We start from the raw sequence: 24,373 nt of genomic DNA, 5'->3' as shown, positions 1-24,373 counted from the left end.
TCCAGAAGAACATCAAATCTCATAGACACAAATGGCAACAAAAAATAGATTGTGGCACGGGCGTCAAGTAACACATAAATATCAAGTGTGAAGACTTTCAACATACCAGTAACCACATCGAAGGATTCCTCTTTCTCATGATCAGTTTGAAGTGGAAAGAATCAGTTTTTCTTTGGAGAACTTTAACTCGAACCACTAGGAAAATATTTATTACATTCTCTTCCCTTAGCCTTAAGTGATGGACAATCCCTTATTTTATGACCAATTTTACAACAACGGAAGCAACCATCCATGTCGACTAAGAACTTACCCCCATGCTTCTTCCCGCACCTAGCACAAGTAGACATAGACAATGAAGATAAACTACCATTTCCTCCTTGAGGATTAGGGTTAGACACTATATCTTTGTTAAACTTACATGGAGCATTGAAGGAACCTTAAGTCTAAAAAGATTTGTCAGAGCTTAGCACAACCATGTCCATCAAACATGTGACGAGAAATGTACATATCATAGATAAGCATGACAGTACAACATTCTTTAACAACTATATCGTACACACCGAGACAAACTTACTTATTTTTGCCCTAGGATTGACAACCATAATAAGAGCATATTGAGACAACTTTGTGAATTTTGGAGAATATTCCTTCAAACTTATATTTCCTTGACAAAGTTAATAAATTTAATCACCTTTGACTCCTTCATTTCCAGGGGAAATAACCTATCAAAAAAGCAACTATGAACTTTTCCTAAGAGTACCTACATCTTCCGACCTCTTTTATTTCCATTGGATGAACTATACTTGAAAAACACCCTAAAGTTGATAGGAGGAAAATTTAACCATTTCCACCAACTTTACTCCCATGATCATCAATACCTTATACACTTCATCAATGAAGTCTTGAGGATTTTTCTAAGCCTTAGAACCATGAAAATTCAGAAGATTCGTTCTAGTGAAGTCTCTCACTCTAGTTGTTACCGTACCCACATTTGGGTTTATGGGACCACAACATATCTATTCGCTTGAGACATCGTGGATTGAGCCATTACTTGAAAACAAGCCTAAAATCCACATTAGTTACTTGCCCCGCCAACGGGATGACCGGAACTTGAGGAGCTTCAAGAGCTTCATGTCCAACATTCCCTCCCGCATTAATCTAGAATATTCCCTTAGAGTGGACATATCTTGTAAAGCATCAGATAAAGTTTAGGAGTAGACATTATAGAGCTAAACTCTGTCATGACTTTAGAGTAATGAAAGAAATTCAGTTTCTGACACATCTTATAGACTCTAATTCATAAATAGGACGCTTTTCACACTCATGAACATAAATCTTCATTACCAAAAAGGAGTATCCTACTTTCCAAGGTAAGACCATGAACTTCTATCTTATGCGGATCCACTACCTAATTTCTATCCAAGAAGATCATCATATGGGGGCATATATGTAAGGGATACAAATATTTATAAAAGAAACCCAACCTCAAGGTTCGGGAGAGCTTCCATCTAAATATCCTCTCGAGGCTAAGCGTAAATCCCATCAAAATATTCATTGTTATTGCCTTGTCTTATTATCCATGGAAGGGAACATTAAGTAGTCAATCAAAGCTAAAATCATTAAGCAATTATAGTTTTCATTGTAATAGTTCTTTAAATGTTGTTTCAATGTTTAGTTATGGAATAATTTTCAACTCTAAGAATCCTTTTTGTTAGAAAACCCTTTCACAATCAAGAACAATGAACATGTATAATTTACTCTCAAAGATTATCTTAAATCAGTTTCATCAATTTTATAAGACCATTCATATCTTCATAAACTCATCTTTCATGAATAAAAAGCTTCGTCATATTCTAGAAAACATGGATTTCATATGGGTTCATGACGATTCAACTTAGGAAAATGCATTTTATTCAATTCATTCCTAAAAAGACATAAATAAGTAATATCATAATTGAAAATAACCCATGTTAATTCAATGAAAACCAATCTAGCTTTACGAAATTGAACAATTTATTAAACTTATGGAGGAAAGGACTCTATAGAGGAATATTATCATACCTTGATGCCAAAGGATTACAATCCATGGTGTAATTAGAGATTTGACTTGAAACCCTAGTCTTTTTCTTCAAACTTCACGAGCGAGAAATATTAGAGAAGATGAACTTGTTCTTCATTTAGGAATTTGAGAGAATGAATTGAATTAGGAGATTTTGGGGGTAAAACGTTTATATAGGATTTCTAATAGAGTGTAAAACAATATCATATTGGGTTAGAATAATTAGGAAATAGACCAAAAGACCTTTTTAAAAATACATGGCGAGCTCACCAACAGCTATACCTACGGTCCGTTAGTCAGACCACAGACCATCCTGGTTGGTCATAGGTGAGATAACATCCATGAATTTCGGAATATTTGTACTGTCATGCCCCGATTCTACACTCTAGATGTGGCCAACACTCGAGAACCAGCTCTTCTCCCAAGTGAACCCTTGGACTAGTTCACTACTCAGCGGAATATTTATTCAACAAAATGGGAACTCCCAATGCAAAAATTAACTCAAATTTTCTCCATAGTAACTCAACCTAGTAAATGGATGAAATCCTTAATTTAACATAAGAAATAATCTTAAGGTATCAAAACATCAACAAAGAAATAATTAAAGACTCATCAGCTACTACTGGCTATGAGGCCTCTAAACAGTATGATTGACATTGTATAAGATCCACAACATCATGAAAAATACTAAAAATATGGAACACTTTGTAAAGCAAAGAGGATCACCAAAGCAAACGGTAATACAAATGGTATCAAAGGATCGCCTGTTGTTGACCCTAAACACTTGTATCTACATCATGAAATGATGCTGGTCGAATGACTTCAATACATTGGATGTTCGAGTATGTAAAGGGAAAACTGAAAGCAATAGTTATCTAAACTGACAAGGCTAGAATGAATACTCACCTCAACAAGACTCAACTCAATATAAAACCAACAATAAAAGATGCACTATTGAAATCTTTTAAAATAATAGATATAGCCTCGCTATGTATAAAAATACAATAACAAACTCTTTACTGTTACTTGGGAAATTCTCTAATTGACAAGCAGCACTATAAGCTACGTGACGATGCATCATCTCACCTACAATTTTAAAACTATCTTATACCTTGCCTTGTTATAGAACACATCAACTAAGTGAATCCATTAAGCTATGCTTAGAAGCAATAAGAAATCATCTAAAAAGTATGATCCATTACCCATGTTGGCATACATGGTTTATGAGAATTTTATGTTGTGTGAAGTCATCCCCATATAAATACTCAATACTGCTCCCAATAATATATAACTCATGCTCAATTTTTTAAAACATAACTTTCTCTCAATTTGAGGTTATAACTCAAAAGAGCCTTTTAAAAGAGGTAATGCTCTTAAACTTCTCTAAACTCATAACTCATTTAAAAATTGATGTTTCTCTGATTGAAAATGTAAAAAATGTTACAATTCTCCTCATTATCATACTCATTTAGTAAAGATTTCTTTCAACACTATAGTATTTAAATAAATTATCAAAGTGAATAAAAAAGGGAGCTCTTGAACATTCCTCTTAACTTTACTTCAATTCAAAATAGTAATTGAGACATATAGGATCTCATAAGGATTAATGAAGACTTTAAGAGTTCATATAATGTAGATAAGACATGTAGGATTTGAAAGAACACATATAAAATCAATGACGGAAAAGAAAAGGACCTCGAGACCCTAGCACAATAAGTGGAGCAGGATGTCAGCACAAAAACTTATGCTTAGTGGTTGGGGTGCACTGAGTGGTGCACTGATTCAGGTCCCCAACTACTAGAAAGTAGTCTTGGCGCAATCGTAGTGCGCTTCAACACACCCATACCCAAAAGTAGGATGAATTTTTCTTTGATTTTTGGGTCCTAACTCATCTAGAATCGAGTGATTTCTTCCAAACTCACTTTGATTCATGAAATAAATACAAAATCAATTAATACCCATATAATATCCATCAATAAGCAACACTCATTCACAATACACTCACCTAAAGAACATAAAAGCATCTATTATTAAAGAATGGGGTTAAAACTCGTGAACTACTCAAAAATTTCAATATTAAAAATCTCATTGACAGATTCATTAAAGAAATTACATGATTGGAGTGAGGGTAAGCAAACCTTGAATTCCCCAAAAGAACATTGAAAGTTTTGTTATGTATTTGAGCATCAGGTGTTATTATTTTTATTCCTTGATGACCAGCAATGACTCTAAATTGAGGGTGTGATTTGTCGTGAACTTATATCACATTTGAATACAAAAAAGGTATTGTTGCAAGAAGTCAAGCATGTTTATGTGGATATGACGTTTATTTTGCTGGTGTGCAGGTAAAATACCTTGAAACAAGTAATAGAAGGAAAGAGTGAAAAATGAAGTGCAAAGTATGATATACTTGATGGAGGGTTACACGAGACGTCATAATCTGTATAAGTCGTGAAACTGCTTCTGGAAGTGGTTTGGAAGAAACAAAGTTAAAGTATGGTGATACGAATTGTGGACTGGCCATTGTGCTTTGTACAGGAAGTACAGTGGCTCGTGAAGAAGCTATAATTGAATTTGATAAAAAAAAAATTAAGTGTTGGTCCACAAAAAGCATTGATGGGCTGTGAAAAACTTCATGGATTGTTCAGCCTGCTCCTGAATAAAGTCGACTATTATGTTCTTCTATTTTGTAGGACTCTATAAGTGTATTATAACTTCTTTGGGTTTATTTTTATAGTACCATCTATTCTTTGAGAAAGAGTGTCGTGTGGAGAAATGAAAGGTTCCTTTTTGTTACACTTTTTCAGATAATTTTGGTCATCGTTTTGATCTTAATTTTGTGCTTTTTATCAAGAAGCTTTTGGGTTTCAATCGTTGTTAGCCTATTTTTTATTCTACCATTAATGTCTAAATCATATTTCATTGAGAATATGAGAATCTAAATACCACAAAAGAATATTATAACCAGAATGTTTTAAAACAGAATCATTCAACCTGGCAAAAACTGGCAACACAAGTCTTTAACAATAAGAGATAACACAAAAAAGACGCAAAGGACTAACATATAACTATCTATGAAACCTCTAACATGACTAATATTGATGTTGGGATAGACCCCACAACATCCTAATGATCCAATTCTTGTAAGAAAGTAAAAGAGTCTTTCGTAATGCAATGACACTCACAAACTGACTCTAGGGTCCTCAAATGAATCAACGATGCGCTCGATACCGATCCTTGTTACCTGCGCCTGTAACATAATATGATTGAGGCAAACTGGCATTAGTACATTGAATGTACGAGTACGCAATTTTGAATGCTAACCAAAACATAGGCTTGAAAGGAAAAATGAAGAACTTACCTGGCCTAATTCAACTTAACACGACTGAACTCATTTCGATATAAAATAATTCAAATCAAGTGCAATATAAGGAAAAATTGTGTAAAGCATGATGTCAAGTTTGTATGTATGCAAAGATACAATATAACTCAAAGATTTATGTAAAAATACAAATAACAGTGTATATAAACTACATTTAACTTCTGTTGGAGTTTCTCCACTGACAACCATTACTTAAGAGCTATAGTGATGATACAACATTTTGCCTCACGCTACTACGACATTCCTACCTTTCCATTAGTATAGAACCTGAACTACTAAGTGGATCCACTAGCCTGTTCTAAATAGAACTAAAGAAATCATCTATAAAGTATGAACCTTTTCTACCCATGGTGATTACATGGTTTATGGAGGCTGTGAGTTATCTGAACTCTTCCCCATATCGGTGCTCAATATTACTCCCAAAATACTATTATATTAACTTATTTTTTTTAAAACATACTTCCTTCTTTCATTTAAGCTTAGTGCTAAAAAACGTAGCTCAAAGTCTACCTTTGAAATCTCAGTTTCCCTGTTTACTTCATTCAGAAAGCTATTACTCTTTTATGAAAACTAGCCCAAAGGCTCTTTAGAAATATGAGTTTCCATTCATATTTAAATGTGAAAACATTCTTATACTTATTTGGGAATACTTAGTCCCCATATAGTTAATTAAACAAAAAACTTGAACTTTTGTTTAGAAAGAACTCAACATTAAAGTCTTAAAACAAAGTTAAAATGTTTGTGTAAGACTTATGAGAACTTGAAATGAGCTTATCTTACTTGACTCTTGACTTCTCTTGAATTTGATCTTAATTGTTCTTGACCTTGACTTGAATTATGGATTCAGAATTATGGATTCAAGGATTAAGATTTGTGTTTGGAAAAATCTAATATTGTTTCAGAATGATTTTACATAGCTAAACAAAAGAAAAAACTAATATCAAGATTTAGGGGTGGGTCCACGACACAGAGGCATAATTAAATTTTAGTCCCGAAAACGTCTTTTGAGGCAGAACACCTCATGTCAGGTTCACGATGCGGAGCAGAATCTTCAAAACTGGGAACTAGGCGTGTGACGAGCGACCACCCTTTTTCGCTTTTCTTCCCAAATTCACTCGAACTCAATTCTTTTTATTAAATTACATTTAGATACAGATAGCCAACAAATGTGTCTAAGAATATAACTTGAAACGAATCAATAACACAATATAACAAACTCAAAAACATCCCAACTCAGGGAGTTCAAGAATAATACATGAATTCAAGATGTAGGCATCAAGATCATCAATAATTAAACACTTCTAGGACGAATCAAACTGAAATAAAATGCTTGGCACGTGGGAGAACGATCTCAATGTTCTGGAATCCTCACAATAATTCCTTCGATAAAATCCAAACTATCATGATCGATCTTGATGAATTAACCATTTTCTTCTTCTTCTTTTATCTTCTCGTTTCTTCTTAGCCCTAGCGTGAAATTCCAAACTTCCAAAACTTACTAAGTTTTGATTTGACCCATATTAATCTCCTAAAAACATATTATAATAATAGGAGAGTAAAAAATTTAAAATACTCCTTAAAATCCAAAATTCAAACATTTCCTTAATCCAACAGCCCAACTTCTGAAGGGCATAAATCACTCATACGAACTCAAAATTGCCCAAACTTGGCAGTGTCGGAAAGATAATTCCAAGATATTTACAACCATATCTTGAATTACAGCTAAATCATCCTAATCTAGAAGTTATGGAAATCTTAAGTTGAGCGGAAACTTACTTTTACCTTAAAAGTTTCCAAATTTCCTTATAACTTCCAAAATTAATTATTTCAATATTTTACACTTCCTTATAGTTCTTTCTAGATGCGAATGATACAATGTATCCTCCTTGGGAACTTTTGTCCTCGAATGAGATTAATTTTACTATGCTAAGGGTAGTAACATCAAGTTCAAACACCCAACAAGCAATTGTAAACCAACAACATTCTTTCTCTTAATTTAGATAGTACTAAGAAGAAAATTAATACTTTAGTCTGCATCTTCTCTGAATATAAAAGACATGTGGGCATATCTGTTTCATATCCTCTCCAGCTTCCCAAGTATCTTCTTCAACAACTTGGTTCCTCCAAAGGACTTTGACTGATGCAACTTCTTTTGTCCTTAACTTGCAAACTTGGCAATCTAAATTCCTAATCGAAATTTCTTCATAGGATAAGCTATCTTTGATCCCAATGTTTTCAGTTGGTATGATTAAAGAAGGGTTCCCCATGAATTTCTTTAACATGTAGACATCAAAATACCGGATGAACCACTGCTAACTCTTATGGTAGCTCCAACTCATAAGCTACATTGCCAATTCTCTCGGATATTCTATAAGGTCAAATATATCGGGGACTAAGTTTACCCTTATTACCAAACCTCATAACACCCTTCATGGGTGAAACTTCTAGGTATACCCAATCATCTATTTAGAACTCTAATTCTCTCCTCCTAACATCCGCGTTGGATTTGTAACGACTCTGTGACTCTTTCAACATCTCTTGAATCAGTTCACCTTCTCCATAACTCGGTGAACCAAATATTGTACTATCAATAATGCTTCACCAAAATCAAACCATCAAATAGGATATATGCATCTTTTCCCATAAAGAGCTTCATATTGAGTAATCAGGATGCTAGAGTGGTAATTATTATTATTACCAAACTCAAACAGAGGTAGCTGATCATCGCATTTCCCCTTGAAATAAATCACACAATCCCTCAACATATCTTCTAATATCTAAATAGTGAGCTTTTCCTGCCCGTCAGACTGAGGATGAAAGTCAGTACTTATGTCGCGTTTGAACCTAAACCTTTATGTAAAGATTGGCAGAACTGTGTAGTAAATTGTGCACCTCTATCTGAAATGATGGAGACATGGACTCCATGAAGTCTTACCACCTCTTGAATATATAATTTAGCAGAATCTTCTGCCGAATGGATAGTCTTTATCAACAATAAGTGGGCTGATTTTGTCATTTTATCGAGAATCACCCAAATAGAATCATGCTACCTACGATATCTTGGTAAACCTATGATGAAGTCCATATTAATCATTTCCCACTTCCATTGCAGAAGATCTATGTTCTAAGCCAAACTATCGGGCCTTTTATGCTCTACATTAACTTGTTGGCAATTTGGGCACTTTGCAACAAATTCAGCAATGCCTTTATTCATACTATTCGACCAATAAACTAATCTTAAGTTATGATACATCTTTGTGGAACCCAAATGAATGGAATATTTGGATCTGTGAGCTTCATCCATGATCATCTTTTTGAGTCCATCCACCTTTGGTATCCACAATCTACGTTGGTACCTAAATACACCATCTCCCCCTTGTTCAAAAGCTAATACATTTTGTTTATGAGCATCTACCTTCAATTCAAGAAAAATGGGATCGTTGTCATTCTTCTCTTTTATTCAGCCCCATTCGTTACCACTATTCCTCGTTCATTGGAATCCATGATCCGGACTCCTAAGAATGTATGTCTATGGACATCTTTTGCTAGTTCTTTCTTCTCTACTTTAAGATTGGCGATGCTATCCATAGAAAACTTTCTTAAGGCATCAACAACCACATTAGTCTTACCTGGGTGGTAAAGAATACTCATGTCATAATCTTTGAGAAATTATGTCCACCTCCTTTATCTGAGATTAAGCTCTCCTTGAGTAAGCACATATTATAGGCTCTTGTGATCATTGAATAAATCAACATACACCGCATACAAATATTGACACCATATACTCAAGGTGAATACTACAGCAGCCAACTCTAAGTCATAGGTTTTATAATTCTTCACATGAACTTTTAAATCTTTTGAGGCATAAGCTATAACTTTGCCATCTTTTGTTAGAACACAACCCAAACCAACTCTCGATTCATCATATACACCACAAAGCCATGACTACCTTCCATTAAAGTCAAAAGTGGGGTAGTAGTCAACCTCTTCTTCAATTGGTAAAATTTTTTCTCAATCTTCAGCCCATTGAAACTTCACTATTTTAAGAGTCAACTTCGTCAAAGGATATGAAATAAACGAGAAAACCTCTACAAACCTTCTATAATAGCCAGCTAAATCCAAGGACCTACTAATATAATTTGAAGATGTGGGTGTAGGAAAACTCTAAAATGCTTCTATCTTTTGGATATCAACTATAATTCTCTCTCCAGACACTATGTGGCCTAAGAATGCCAGAAAATATAGCCAATATTCACACATAGAGATCTTGGCATACAACTCTGTATCTTTTAAATCTTGAAGGACTATTCTAAGATGAATAGCATGATCTTCTTCATTCCTAGAATAGAATAGTATGTCATAAATGAAAACAATAACAATCATATGTAATAAAGGTTTGAATACTCTATTCATAACGTCCTTGAATGTTGTTAGTGCATTTTTCAAACAAAAGGATATGACCAAAAAAAATTGATAATGACCATATCTGGTTCTGAATGTTGTCTTTGGAATATCATATTCCCTAACTTTAAATGATGGTAGCTTGATCTGAGGTCAATTTTTGGGAAACAAAAAGTACCCTGAAGCTGATAGAAAAGATCATTAATCCTTGGAAGAAGATATTCGTTGTTGATGGTAACCTTGTTCAATTGGCGGTAGTCTATACATATTCTAAGGGAACCATATTTCTTTCTCACAAACAAGACTGGAGTGCCCTATTTTGAGACACTTGTTTGAATAAAGCTTTTCTCTAAAAGGTCTTTCAGTTGCTCTTTAAATTCCTTCAACTATGTTGGTTCCATTATATATAGAATATTAAAGATAGGAAGAGTATCTGGAATAAGATCTATACTGAAGTCTATCTCTTAGGAGAGACTCAAGCAATATCATCTAGAAAGACTTTTAGAAAATCTATTACTACTGGAATTGACTGAATAAGAGGTATCTTAACAGTTGATTCATTAACTTAGACTAAGTGATAGAAACACCCCTTAGAAACTAACTTCCTTGCCTTAAGGTATGAAATAAAAAGACCATTAGGCACTGCTAAACTACTTTTCCACTCTATTACTGGCTTATTTGGAAACTGTAACTTTACTACTCGACTTGTACAATCAACTGATGCATAACAAGCATGAAGCCAATACATACCAAGAATGACATCAAAATCTACCATGTTTAACTCAATTAAATCATCCACGATACTCTTATGATTGATGGAAACAGGACAATCACGATAGAGTCTCCCTACTTAAATGGAATCACCAACAGGTGTAGAAGCACTGAATGGTTCACTAAGATATTAAGGAGTAATATCAATATTTATAGACACATATGGAGTTAAAAAAATATAAATTCACTCCTGGTTATAGCAAAGCATAAACACTAAAGTCAAATACTTGGATCATACCAGTGACAACATCTGGCGAATCCTCTTGCTCTAGGCGATCGTTGAGAGCATACAAGCGGTTTGTTCCCCTACACCAATACCGAAAGTAGATCCGCTAGGTGTAGCCCTGTCTGGTGAAGCAACTGATGAAGACATTGCTCTGTTGCCACCATTACTATTTCCCTGCTTGTTCTTTTGACACTATCGTATGAAATGCCCATTTGACCACACTTGAAACAACCAATGGATCCATCATGAAAAGCACCAGAATGGTTCCTACCACACTTGGCGCATGCCGGAGGCTTACTACACCCTTATGCCATGCTACCCTGAGAATAAGCAGGTTTAGCTTTGATGTTCTGATTATTGTACTCACCCTTGATTTTAGGTGCAGGTGAACTACAAGATGATAGACCAGGCACCTTTAACTATGTTGGAATGATGACTAGTTTGCATTACTCTTCTGCTGCCCGATCTCATTCCCTATCTTAGCCCTATTGTTCTTGAGCTCCTCTCTTCTCTCAATTTTTCTCCTACTACCTGCTGCGCAGAGATCATCAACCTCAAAATGTCCATTTCCTCTATAAGCATTGTTGTTCGACCCTCTTTGCTTGATAGACGGCCCAAGCCAGCAACAAATCAACTCATTTCTACTCCTTATGTCCTTAATCATCTGTGGTCATAATGGGATAGCTGGGTGAACTTCAAACCATATTCAAGAACACTTAGAGAATCCATCTTGAGTATGTTGAAGTTACGTACCTTGGCCTCTTTCATTTCTTGGTGAAAGAAATTTGCCAAGAAGGTCTCCTCAAAAGAAGCCAAACTCGCAGGTGGTGCATCCTCATCTGTACTCTTTTTCCACTAATAAAACTCAGTCCTAGCAACACTCATTAATTGATATGAAACTAGATCAACTCTCTCACTGACAACAAGATGCATCACCTAAAACACCTTTTTAAGTTATTCAGCGAAGTTCTTAGGATCCTTAGTAGTGCTCGAACAGTGAAACTTAGGATATTCATCCTCAAGAATTAATGAATCCTCGAAGTGTCAGCCCCTTCTTATCGAGCTCCTTTTTGCTGACCCATATTGTTAGTCACATCCTGACTCAACATAGTAATTGTCTCTCCCAATTCAAGATTAGTAACTTCTCCTTGGGGTTGCACTTCAGGTGCTTTCGATACCCTTTCTTCTTCAACATTCCTCCTAGGTGGAAGACTACTTGTTGATATTTGTGGAGGCAATATTATCTGCAAACATGTGAAAGCACGAGTTAGAGGAAACTTTTACAGATAAACTCTAACACACGAAAAGAGTGTGAGAGAAGTGAGATAGTTCCTAAATGTTGCAGACTCCTAATTATTGATGTGGTGCTCTTCAAACTGATAAATAGGACTCTACGTACATGACTATGTAGAATTCCTAGGACTCCTGAAATTTTTGCACTAATACAAAGTTTTTCATACCCCGAACCTACACCTTGGGCAGGACTGGAACTCGAAGACCATTGTTGGTCTTAGACCTTTGGCCTTGCTTAATTTAATCTGTAGAAGACAATAATCATATCTATCACATCAATGAACTTATATGAACTGAAAAAGAATATAATGACTCGGAATGTTTTAAAACTGAAACATTCAACTTGGCTAAAACTAGCAATCAAGGTCTTCAAAATAAGAGATAATATTGAAAAACTCAAAGGACTAACATCAGACTGTCTATGAAGACTCTAACATGACTAAGACGGATGTTTGCTCTGGGGGGTGCTCAATTGGATCAATGGTGTACTGGACGCCGATCATCGTTACTTGCGTCTACATCATAATATGATGCAGACCAACTGGCATTAGTATATTTAATGTACTAGTATGCGAGTTGGAATGCTAAACAAAAATAGGCTTGAAAGGGAAAATAGAAGAACTTACCTGGCTCAACTCAACTCAACAAGACTAAACTAATTTCAATATAAAATAATTCAAATCAAGATCAATATGAGGGAAAACTGTTAAAAACATCATTTCACCTCTTTATGTATGCAAAGATACAATATAACTCTGAGATGTATGTAAAAATACAATTAGTTTGTAAAAAAGATTCATTTAACTTTTGTGGGAGTTTCTCTTACTGACAACCATCACCTAAGAGCTATAGTGACGATACAACGTTTTGTCTCATACTTCCAGGGTTGTCCTATACCTTGCCATTAGTATACATGTTAAACTACTAAGTGAATCCACTAGTCTACGATAAAAGCACTAAAGAAATCATCAAAAAAGTATGACTCACATGGTTTATGGTGGCTGTGAGTTTTTTTGAACTCTCCCCCGTATCGGTGCTCAATATTACTCCTAAAATATTGTTATTTTAGATTTTATGTTTTTAAAACACACTTGCTTTTTTGATTTGAGATTTGTGCTAAAAGATATATCTCAAAGGCTACCTTGGAAATCTCAGTTCCTCTGCTAGCTTCATTTAGAAAGTTATTACTCTTTTCTAAAACTATCCCGAAAACTCATTAGAAATCTCAGTTTCCGTTCTCATACAAATGTGAAAAGTTATACTTCTTTGGGAATACTTAGTCCCTATATACTTCTTTCAAGAAACGACTTCAACTTTACTTTGTAGTGAACTCAAACCTAAAGTCTTAAATAAAAGATAAAACGTTTGTAAAAGACTTTTAAAAACATGAAATGAAATTGTCTTACTTGACTCTTGACTTTGATCTTAACTATTCTTGACTTGAACTCTCAACTGATCCTTTACTTGAATTATGGATTCATGGATTAAGATATGTGTTTGGAAAAATATCATGTTGTTTAGGAATGATTTTATATAGCTAAACATGAGAAAAGATTGAAAATCAACATTTAGAGGTGGGTCCACGATGCGGAGCCATAATTAAACTTTGGTTCAAAACTTTTCTAGGTAGAACACCTCAAGTCAGCTCTGCGACAAGGAGAATAATTTTGAAAACTAGGCACTAGGCGCGCGACGCGCGGCCACCTTCAAATTTTGCCCGTCGAAATTTCTTCTTCATTTTTCTTCCCCATTTCATCCAATCTCGGTTATTTTTATTAAAATACTTTTGTATAACATATACCCAACAAATATACTTAAGAATCTAACTCAAAAACGACTCTATAATACGACGTAACATAATTGTTAACTTCCAAACTCATGTAATTCAAGAATAATATATGAATTCAATAAATAGGCATCAAAATGATTATTATTCAAAAAGTTTTATGACGAGTTCAAACTGAAATAATATTCTTGGCATGTGGGAGAACGATCCCAATGTTATGGAAGCCTCACATACCTGATAGGAATAATTACTTGGTGAAAATCCCAACTGTCTTGAACGATCTTGATGAATTAGACCTTTTTCTCCTTGTTCTTTCTCTTTTCCTTAGCCTTAGTGTGAAATTCCAAACTTCTTAAATAGAACATGTTCTTATTTGAACCATATTAAACTTCTAAAAATGGATCAAATTAATAGGGTAGCAAAGAGACTAAAATACCCCTTAAAACCTCGGATTTGGACATTTTCTTTATTCAACAATATTACTTCTAAAGGCCATAACTCACTAATACAAATTGGAACTGAGCAAACTTGGCGGTTTTAGAAAGATCATTCCAAGTGTATTACGACCGCATTAAAATTTTACCTAACTCGTGATGAGCTAGAAGTTATGATCGTTTGTAGTAGACCCAAAAGATACTTTTAACTTACTTAAATTTTTTCCAGCTTTCCTTATACATTCACAAAAGTACCTATTTCCAGATTTACACTTCCTTTTAGTTCTTTCTAGATGTGAGATGTTACACTTGGGATGGTTTTATGGAGGTTGTAGTTGTAGAGATTGTAATTGATGAATATTTAGCTTGTTGTTGAGAATATGTGATTGTTAGGATGTTGCTGTTGAGATATGTTCTTGCAAATTGCGAACTGTTTGATTGGGATGGTTTTATGCAGATTGTACTTATTAAGGCTCAGTGGGGTTTAAGAAATACTGATATTGCATCCACTTAGCTTGTGTTTAGGGATTGAGGATGATGTTTTCGTAGAGGGATATACTAGTGCAATCTATTCCATTTTTGGGTCATGAGACTAATTTATTCTTAATTTTTTACGTAACTCTTGAGACTATGAATAAATTTTTTTAGGATCTTATTAAGATGGTTCTTAATTATGTTTAATCGGGTTTGTGAGTTCTTAAGATGCTATTGTCGAGAGAACAATCTGTTGCCACCTTGTTTTTGAATTTGATCTTGCCTCTTAAACTTTCTTGGAGATATAAGGTTTGGTGATGCACATATTGAGAGCCTTGTCTGTCTGTTATCGATGTTTTTTCGCTTAAATATAACCCTAGAAAATTTTTCGAAAGAGGCAACTCTTTTCAAACATGGACTAAAAAGAGAAGGAGTAAAAATCATTGAGTCATTGTCTGGTATTGCTATGATGGCCAAGGGACCACTAATGTGGTTCGAGCTATTGCATCCAACAAACTGCTATTTTGGTTGAAGGCAGTCCTTTCCTAGATAATCCTAAGAGAAATNCAACCTAAAAAGGTTGTTAAAAAATTCACACATATCAAAAGAAGTGAGAATATCTATTTTCTTTTCTATATACATTTTTCAAAAGTAATATATTAAAATGTGAACTATAAACTATAATTTTATATTTTGTTGGAAGAAGTGTTATTTAGAGTCTCAACCTAAGAGACACATTTGAAAATCAATAACAAAACGAGGTTGCTTAAAATTCACACATACCAAAAGAAGTGAAAATATTTTTTTATGTATACATTTTTGTAAAAATAGCATATTAAAAGACATAATCATCTATAAAATATGAACTGTAAGTATAATATTATATTTTTTGTAGGAACAAATTTAAATTCAAGTTCAAGAAATTGTTTTAGAAGCCAATAAATAAAAAAAATGTTGCTCAAAAATTCATACAGAAAAAAAGATTGATCGTTATTTATATTATGAATTTTTAATTCTTTATCCTTGTAGTTGCTGGAGAAAAGGAAAGTAAAACGAGAACAAGACACCAAAGAGAGTTTGCTTCACTACATTTTTTTAATATAAATTTCTTAAGACACAATAATTATGACCATAAATCAGAAAACTTTATAGGCAATTGTCCACTTTTATGAGTCTCTTAAATATTGAAGCTAATCACAATTAAAGTCATTGAATTATAATTACTCCAATGGATGTTATTTATCTTTTCATATTCATATGTTACTAATTATTATTTATCTTTTCATATTCATATGATAAATTTTAGTAAGACATTCAAATAATTTCTTTTTATCTTGACTATTTTTCATAAAATGGATAAAATATAATTTTAATTTTAACAATATTCTAAACACATAAGTTTGATAGTATTGTGGGCAATTATTTCAGATTGACTCGTCTTAAAACTAATAAAGAAATATATATATTGTGAATAGAGTGAAAGGTTAGTGAGAAAAAGAAGTTGACAAAAACATATTTAGCCAAATAAATATAAATAAAAGCACATGATCTTTTAAGTAAATATGGTTTATCCAAAATGAAAGAAAATAACAATGTGCTTCAACAAGCGATGTAACTTCTTCAATGATACATACATCACCATTAATGATTTAAAAAATATTTGTGTTTTTTTAAAATATCCGTCAAATTGTATAATTTTAAGCATTTTCAAATAGTGTCAAAATTTATATTTCAATCTTCCTAACCAATATTCAAATGTAACCTCGTTTCAATATTTATTTATGTACGTCCTTGAATAAAAATATACTTTTTAATAAAAAAACATGGTGAAGGAAATGAGTAAACAAATACGTTTGTGATAACTTTACGACCATTTTCTATGTAAACAAGTTAAATTTAAACCACATTAACAATTCGGTCAACATAATACCGTTGCCATAAGTAAATATATTTAAGATGATTTTGTCTAACTTTATTCAATATCCACCCATTTAGATTTTTTCCATAATATTTCATGCTAGGAATAAAAAAAATTCTAATCCAAACTTTTAAAATATAAAAAATTATAATTTTCTCTATAAACAGGGCTCAATCCTCCAAAAGAAAATCACAAAATCTGTGACTACTACGAAACAATTTAATCCCTCATATCCAAACAAACACATTTTTCCTCCCCTTTAGCAATAATTAGAAACAAATTAAACTATGTTGTAACATCTCGCAAATTGACATAAATAGGGAGAAGTTAAGAAGTGGAAATAGTGATTTTTTGAGAGAATGAAAATCTATAAATTCTTTGAGAATTTCCTTGTTGTGGACCCTAAATGTGTTAATTAATGAAATGCTTTGATAGCATTACTGTGGACTTGGATTGTTTGAGTTTTCATCTCTTCCTTATGGTTTGAAATATCGTACATGTAGTGATTTCTCTATACCGTGATGAGACATATGATGATCATGCTGATGGGAAATGGTTCCATCAAGAGATATGATATAAAGCCGAACGAAAATGGTTCCGGCTAGTGATATGATATGAAGCCCTAGGAAACATGTTCCGGCTACTGATATTATATCAAATGGAGATTGTTCCGGCAACTGATAAGATTAAAAAATTAAGTGAAATAGTTCCAGCTAGTGATATCATATAAAGGCTAAGGAAAAATTGTTCCAGCTAGTATTGTTGTGATGAAGAGAAATGGTTTCAGCAAGAGTTTTATCAACTAAAACTTGTGATAGATCTGTTTGATACTTGAGAATGACATACTTAGTACTTGTTTCTGGCATACTTGAAAATTATTTGTTGGTTAACAACGACTGTTGGACTATGCGTGTTAAGACTTGGGAATTGTTTATTGTAATATTGTTGAGTTGGATCGATTTATGCATGTTGTAGTTTGAGGAGTTTCTGTTTAGATGAAAGAAGTCCTTTTATTTTAGAATAATTTTGATTTATTTAGTAAGATTCTTGTTGATTACCATGTTGTTCAATACTCACCCCTTTCTTTTACACTTATGTGGGTTCTGAGCCTAGTTCCGAGTGATCGATCATTTTCTTCACCATTCTCCGTGGCTTAATGAAGATTTTGAGAGGTAGATGCTTGTCATCCTGATGGTCCCTCTTTTTCCATTATGTTTATGTTTGTTTTATTAGACAAAGAAAGACTATTGAAGCATGTTATCTTTCAATTGTGTCTTAATACATTAGTGGGTTGAACACGTGCAAACAAGGGTAAGTTATATTAGAACTAGGTAAATTACTTGTGTTGTGCACGGGATTGAACTATGATATTAATCTTACATTGATCATTCAGTAATATTGGACATTCGATATATAAACTACATTATCAAGATCATTTTATCTTAAGGCAATCCAAGAACTTAAAAGTGTTATATTTTTTTATATTTTGATTTTTTAAATATAAAAATTATGACTTATAGAGATATTTTAAATATAAGAAAGAAGTCTAAGAAATCTCCATTGAAATAGTTGGTGAAAGTAATGAAATTTTCTAAATTTCAAAAACATATAAAGAACAATACCATAAGTAAAAGAAGAGACCAAAAAGCCTCGAACAACAACACTCCCAAGTAAAGTGGAACATCACGTCCATACAAGAACAAAAATTAAGTAACTGAACTTGAGGACCTTAGACTCCTTTCTTATGATCCTAAAATTGTTAGTATCATAAATGTTTTACCCATCATCTCAAAATAGTCATTACTATTGCTTAAGTTTCATATTACTAACCCAACTTATTTGGAATTGAACCATAATTATTGTTATGGTTATATTATGTAGTTATAAAGAATTAAGGTTATTATCAACCAAGCAGTAGGCGACATCATTCATAACGGGATATTCTAAATCAAAATTTTTACACATAACATATTAAAATCTCAAAACATAATCTGAGTGTTTGAACACATAAATATCCACAAAATAATAATAAAGACAATCTTACTTTCATAACAATCAAGAAGAAAAACGCATGTTGCTTAACATATTTTTCAAAAAAAAAAAAATAGTTTGTTGGTATCTATTCCACTTTACAATTCACAAATTTAATTTAAAGAAGCCAAAAGAAAGAGTTATTACTTCTTTATAAAAAAAAAGCTTTATGAAAAAAAAAGTTATCACTGTGACAAAAATGATCTTTAGCGACAATTATAAATTTCCCTAGAAAAAGTCCATAGCAACATTGAATGTAATGACAATTAATTAATGTAGGTAAAGACTCTATCACTCTTTGTTAATGTGCATATTCATTGCCGATAAATTTTTTTTTGTTATAGTGTATTGTGGACATTTGTTAGTTTCAAAAAATTTGATCTGTTATTATGCCTAAAAAGAAGAGATGAAGAAATATGACAAATTAGTTAACTTGCGATAAAATAACTGAATTTATTGTCTCTATACTAATATTATAGGAAGGGTGCAAAGACATAAATTGTTCGTATATAATAATGAGTAATCAAAATAATATACGAATTCTGACGATGAAGAGAATAATATGTTTGGTTCTCTTAACAAATTACGACATTGGCTGCGTATTAGCGATTACATATTTATTATTTTGTGCTATCAAATATAACACAACCCACAAGAAATTTTGCCAAAAATTGTATGAATAAAATTATAGAAAGAGAAACATAGAACATAAATTTTCAATCATCCTCATTGGAGTTTTTAACTGAGTTCAAAAAAAGGTCACCAAAATAGAAAAAAGAAATTGCAATAGATACATGAATTACTATGACTTACAGTAAAACATTAAGATTCATTAAATAGAAGGAATAAAACTTTGAGGGATGAAACACATTTCATAAGAAGCCTAATTAATGTATTTAAATTGGTCTCCCCTAAAGCAAAAAAAATCTAAAAATAATAGTGGCAGAAATAAGTTTGTTATTAAAGAACCAATTATAAAGAATTGAACTATTTCATATGCTTTATGAGTCGTGGACTGAGAGGTGCAAGAGTAGTAATGACACATTGCGAGTAAAACCATTTTCCTTGTTTATATGAAGAGACCTGTAGAGAAGGAAGAAAGAGAATATTGATATTAAATCATCCTTGCTGAAATTTTTAACATATTTTTAAAAGGTCACCAAAATAGTATAAAGGAATTGTCATTATTACATGAATAACTATGACTTATAGTAAAGATTAATCTCTATGAAGTAGGAGGAACAAAACTAAAGGAATTAAAGAAACTTCAGAAGAAGCATAATTAATGTATTTGAATTCCACTACCCTATAACAAAAAAAACATACGAATAATAATGATAGAAAAACCCTCTAATTATATTTAACAAAGTGTAGGTCAATTCTTTGGAAAAGTTACAACCCTTCAGAAAAGTCACAACCTTACATAAAAGTCGCGACTTTTCATAAAAGTCGCGACTCTTCATAAAAGTCACAACTCTTCCTAAACACAACTTTTCATAAAGCCACAAATTTTCAAAAAATTCACAATTTTTCATAGAAGTCAACTTTTCATGAAAGGGCAAAGCTAGTTTCAGAAATAGATAAATTTAAAGGGGAATCCTGGTTTGTGTTCATGGCACGTAGGCGGGCCTAGGGTTCTCTTTTATATATACATGATGCCTAAGTTTTTTGTATCTTTTATTTATCTTGCCTTCCATTCCAAATTTCATAGTATTTTTTTGGTTTGACACTGACTTGTCGTAGTGGGATAGACCAGTGCAATCTCTTCCATTTGAGTCGTGAGACTAATTTATTCTTAATTTTGTTATGTAATTCTATAAACTATCAATATAATACCTATTTTTAGGATCTTATTAGGTGGTTCCTAATTTAGTTTTATCGGATTTTTGAGTATTAAGATGCTATTGTCGAGAGAGGAACTTGTACCTACCATGTGATAGAATCTTTGGTTATTGAATATAATCTTGTTTCTTATTCCCATTATGGAGATATAAGGTTTGGAAAGGCGCATATTGAGATCTTTGTCTCTCTGTTATCATTGTTTTTCTCTTAAATATTACACTAGGACATTTAAGAAAGAGGCAATTCTTTTTAAACATGGATTAAAAAGAGGAGTAAATATTATTTGGCCATTGTGGGGTGATGCTACGATGGCCAAGGGACCACTGAAGTGGTTCGAGCTATAGCATCCAAGGGAATGCTATAGTTGTCCAAGACAGTCCTTTTCTCGATTATCCTATGTCAGAGAAAAAATATTTCCCCCAAGGCGGGTCGATCCCAACGTTACACGACTAGATAGACCCAACATTAGACTCAATCAAATCGAAGTTATTTCTTCCCCTCTCGTATAAAGAGATTTATATAGAAAGAATCAAAGAAGTATATATGGATCTCGATATGATATTATTTATCTTATTGACCATAAAAGGAGATTATTTTATGAGAGTAATCTATGTACATATTAATTTCATAAAAATTAGTAAGACGTCTTCAAATAATTTCTCTTCATCTTGACTGTTCTTCTTAAAATGAATAAAATAAATCTTTTAAATTTATCATTATTGTAAACATATCAGTTTGATTTTTTTTTCAATTTTTTTAGATATATAAACTGATATTTTTTTTTCAATTTTTTTAGATATATNTATATATATATCGAGTGATAGGTTAGTGATAATTGGAAATTAACAAAAACATAATTCAAAAATATTTTGTTTCAAATATATTTGAATGAAAGATAATTTTTCACTAAATATTGTTTATTCAAATGAAAGAAAATAATAATATGCTTCGACAAGCAGTGTAACTTCTTCGATCATACATGCATTACCATTTAAGATTTGAAAAAATATTTGTGTTTTTCTAAAATTAACCCTCAAATTGAATATTTAAACAATATTCAAATACGGTAAAATTTTATCTTTCAATATTCCTAACTAATATTTAAAATGTTCCCTTGTTTCAATAATCAATTATGTACATCCTTGAATCAAAATATACTTTTTATTTAGAAAAAACATGATGAAGGAAATGACTAAAAAAATACGTTAGCGATAACTTTATGACCATTTTCTATTGACACTACTTAAATTCGCACCATATTAAGATTTTTCCTAATAATTTGGTCAACATAATACCAGAGCCATAAGTAAATATATTTTAGAATGATTCTATCTAACATTCATCTAATATCCGTTTTTCCAAAATAGTTCTTGCTTGCAATAAAAAAATCTCTAATTCAAAGTTTTAAAATTATACATGATTAATTTTTTTTTTGGTATAAGTAGGAGTAAATCATGGGTGAGAAAATCAGAACAACTGCTACTACAACAAATACATTTTATCCCTCATATCTGAACAAACACATTTCTCCTCCCCTTTATCCATGGCTAGAAACAGAGTGAACTATGATTTTATTGAAGATGATGGTAAAAGAAAAGTCTCATATAATAAAAGACTTGAAGGGCTCATGAAAAATAATGATGAACTAAAAACACTTTGTTATGTTGAAGTTGCTAGAGTCATACATGACACTTACAAAAAGGTACCATATACATTTCAAAATAATGATGTTGTAGGCAACACTTTTATAAAGTTTAAGCAACTGCCGAGATTGGATATATCTATAAACATGATGATAAAAGAAGAGTTCACCCTGAAAAGTATCAAGAAGTTGGAGGAACAACTTGAAAAGTTAAGAATGGAGAATAGGGTCAAGGAAATGACAAATCAGATGTATGAGGTTCTCGGGAGAAAAAATGCTTCTCTCGACACGAACCCTTCTGATCTCAATGACCTACATTGTGTAATCAAGAAAAGTCTCAAACAGGTACATGATTTAATGATAAATGAGATTGATGGAGAGGGTTCTACATTGAATGCCCCTCAACCCTTTATTTAACCAATCGTACCTACTAGGAACAACTCTGAAGGAACAAGGGATGCTTCTCTATTGTTTCAACAAATGTTTCCTCCAATAGATCGACAATTGTTTTTCCCAATGCCCCAACATATGGATGTTGAAAACCACCTGGACTGACCCCTCTAATGCCATCAACAATAATGGATTCTTTGATTCCTTCACCAATTTTGGATTCTATGATGGCTTCACCAATGATTGATTCTATGATGTCTTCATTAATGATGGCCCCTCCAATGTATTATCCTATGTCTGCTACAATGATACAACAAATGGAACCTATACAGGATGTCCCTTCAATCGATGTAACAATGTTAATGAATAACAATCAGAATTCATCTGCTGACTTATCAGATTGTTATGGTTACTCAAATGGATTTATGATGTTATGATGACTTTATTGGTTGATTCGTTTTTTAAAAATATATTAATGTGCAAGATTCAAACAATAAAAAAAAATCTAAGTATCAATGTGTGTATTTTTAATTGGTACTATTTTCTATGTACAGATGGTCAAATGGATTTGTAATATCTAAATTGTGTCATTGGACTCTGTGAATAAGTTTGTCTTCGTCCTCCAATGGAGTGTCCTCTTTCGTATTCCTTGATTTGTTTGGGAGTATGTAATTTCGTTCACTTATTAAATCTATGGTTAATTATTTCAATGTTTGTTAGATAAAGATTTGTTTATTTTTTATTTTCTATTATTATTATTATTATTGAAATGTTGTTGTTGGTATAATTTTTTAAAATGACCTCTTACACTTCAAAATCTAACAAACCAATTTACATATAAGGTAAAATTTTATTTTGTAACTTCATAGTGTAAACTAGTACACATCTAATATAAAAATTGAATTAAACAATATAATTAATTGTCTTATTTAACAGATACTTTTTTATAATATGGTGATAGTACACAATTCATTAATTATGTGTCTTTTGTAAGATAAAAACATCAATGGTTCTATGTTAATTTAATTTTTAGAATTGATATTTGCACTCCCGAAATATATAATTGGATCATCACATTTATATTTTGGTTCCATTTTTCTCAATTTTTTCATCCTTAGTTAAGTAGAGAAATTTTTCCTATGATCAAAGTCTATTGGATATAATAAATGTATCGCCTGCATTAGATATAGAATATTCTTGTGTTTATTTATCAATTAGAAGAAACATATATCATTACAACAAAATTGATTATCAAGGACAAATAATTTCGTCATTTATAAATCATATTTCGTCACCAAAAGTCTTGTATGACGAAAAATAATTTGTTACTCAGTTGTCACTAAATGAGTGTCTGTAAAAGTATACAAAGACGATTTAGTGCTTCGTTGCTAAAAGTATTATATTAACTACAAAATGAAAAAATCGTCGTCAAATGCTTAAACATTTGTGATAAATTTATTTGTTGTAAAAAGTATTTTTTTTTGTAACTAATAGTATGCTTTGTCACTAAAAAGATATTACTACCGAATAAATTATGTTGTCGCTAATTATTTAACTTCAATTAACGATGAAATCAATTGTCTCTAAAGATATATTTATTTCGTAGTCAAATAAAATCTAATTTCGTCACTAATGACTATATTCTGTATACAAAATATTATTTTGTTCTTAATTGTATTAGATAAAATTTATCATTATAAAACTTGTTTATTTTCCTATATATA

The sequence above is a fragment of the Solanum pennellii genome, chromosome 5 (genome assembly GCF_001406875.1).
Source record: "Solanum pennellii chromosome 5, SPENNV200".
Classification (NCBI taxonomy): Eukaryota; Viridiplantae; Streptophyta; class Magnoliopsida; order Solanales; family Solanaceae; genus Solanum; species Solanum pennellii.
This window is presented reverse-complemented; position numbering follows the sequence as displayed.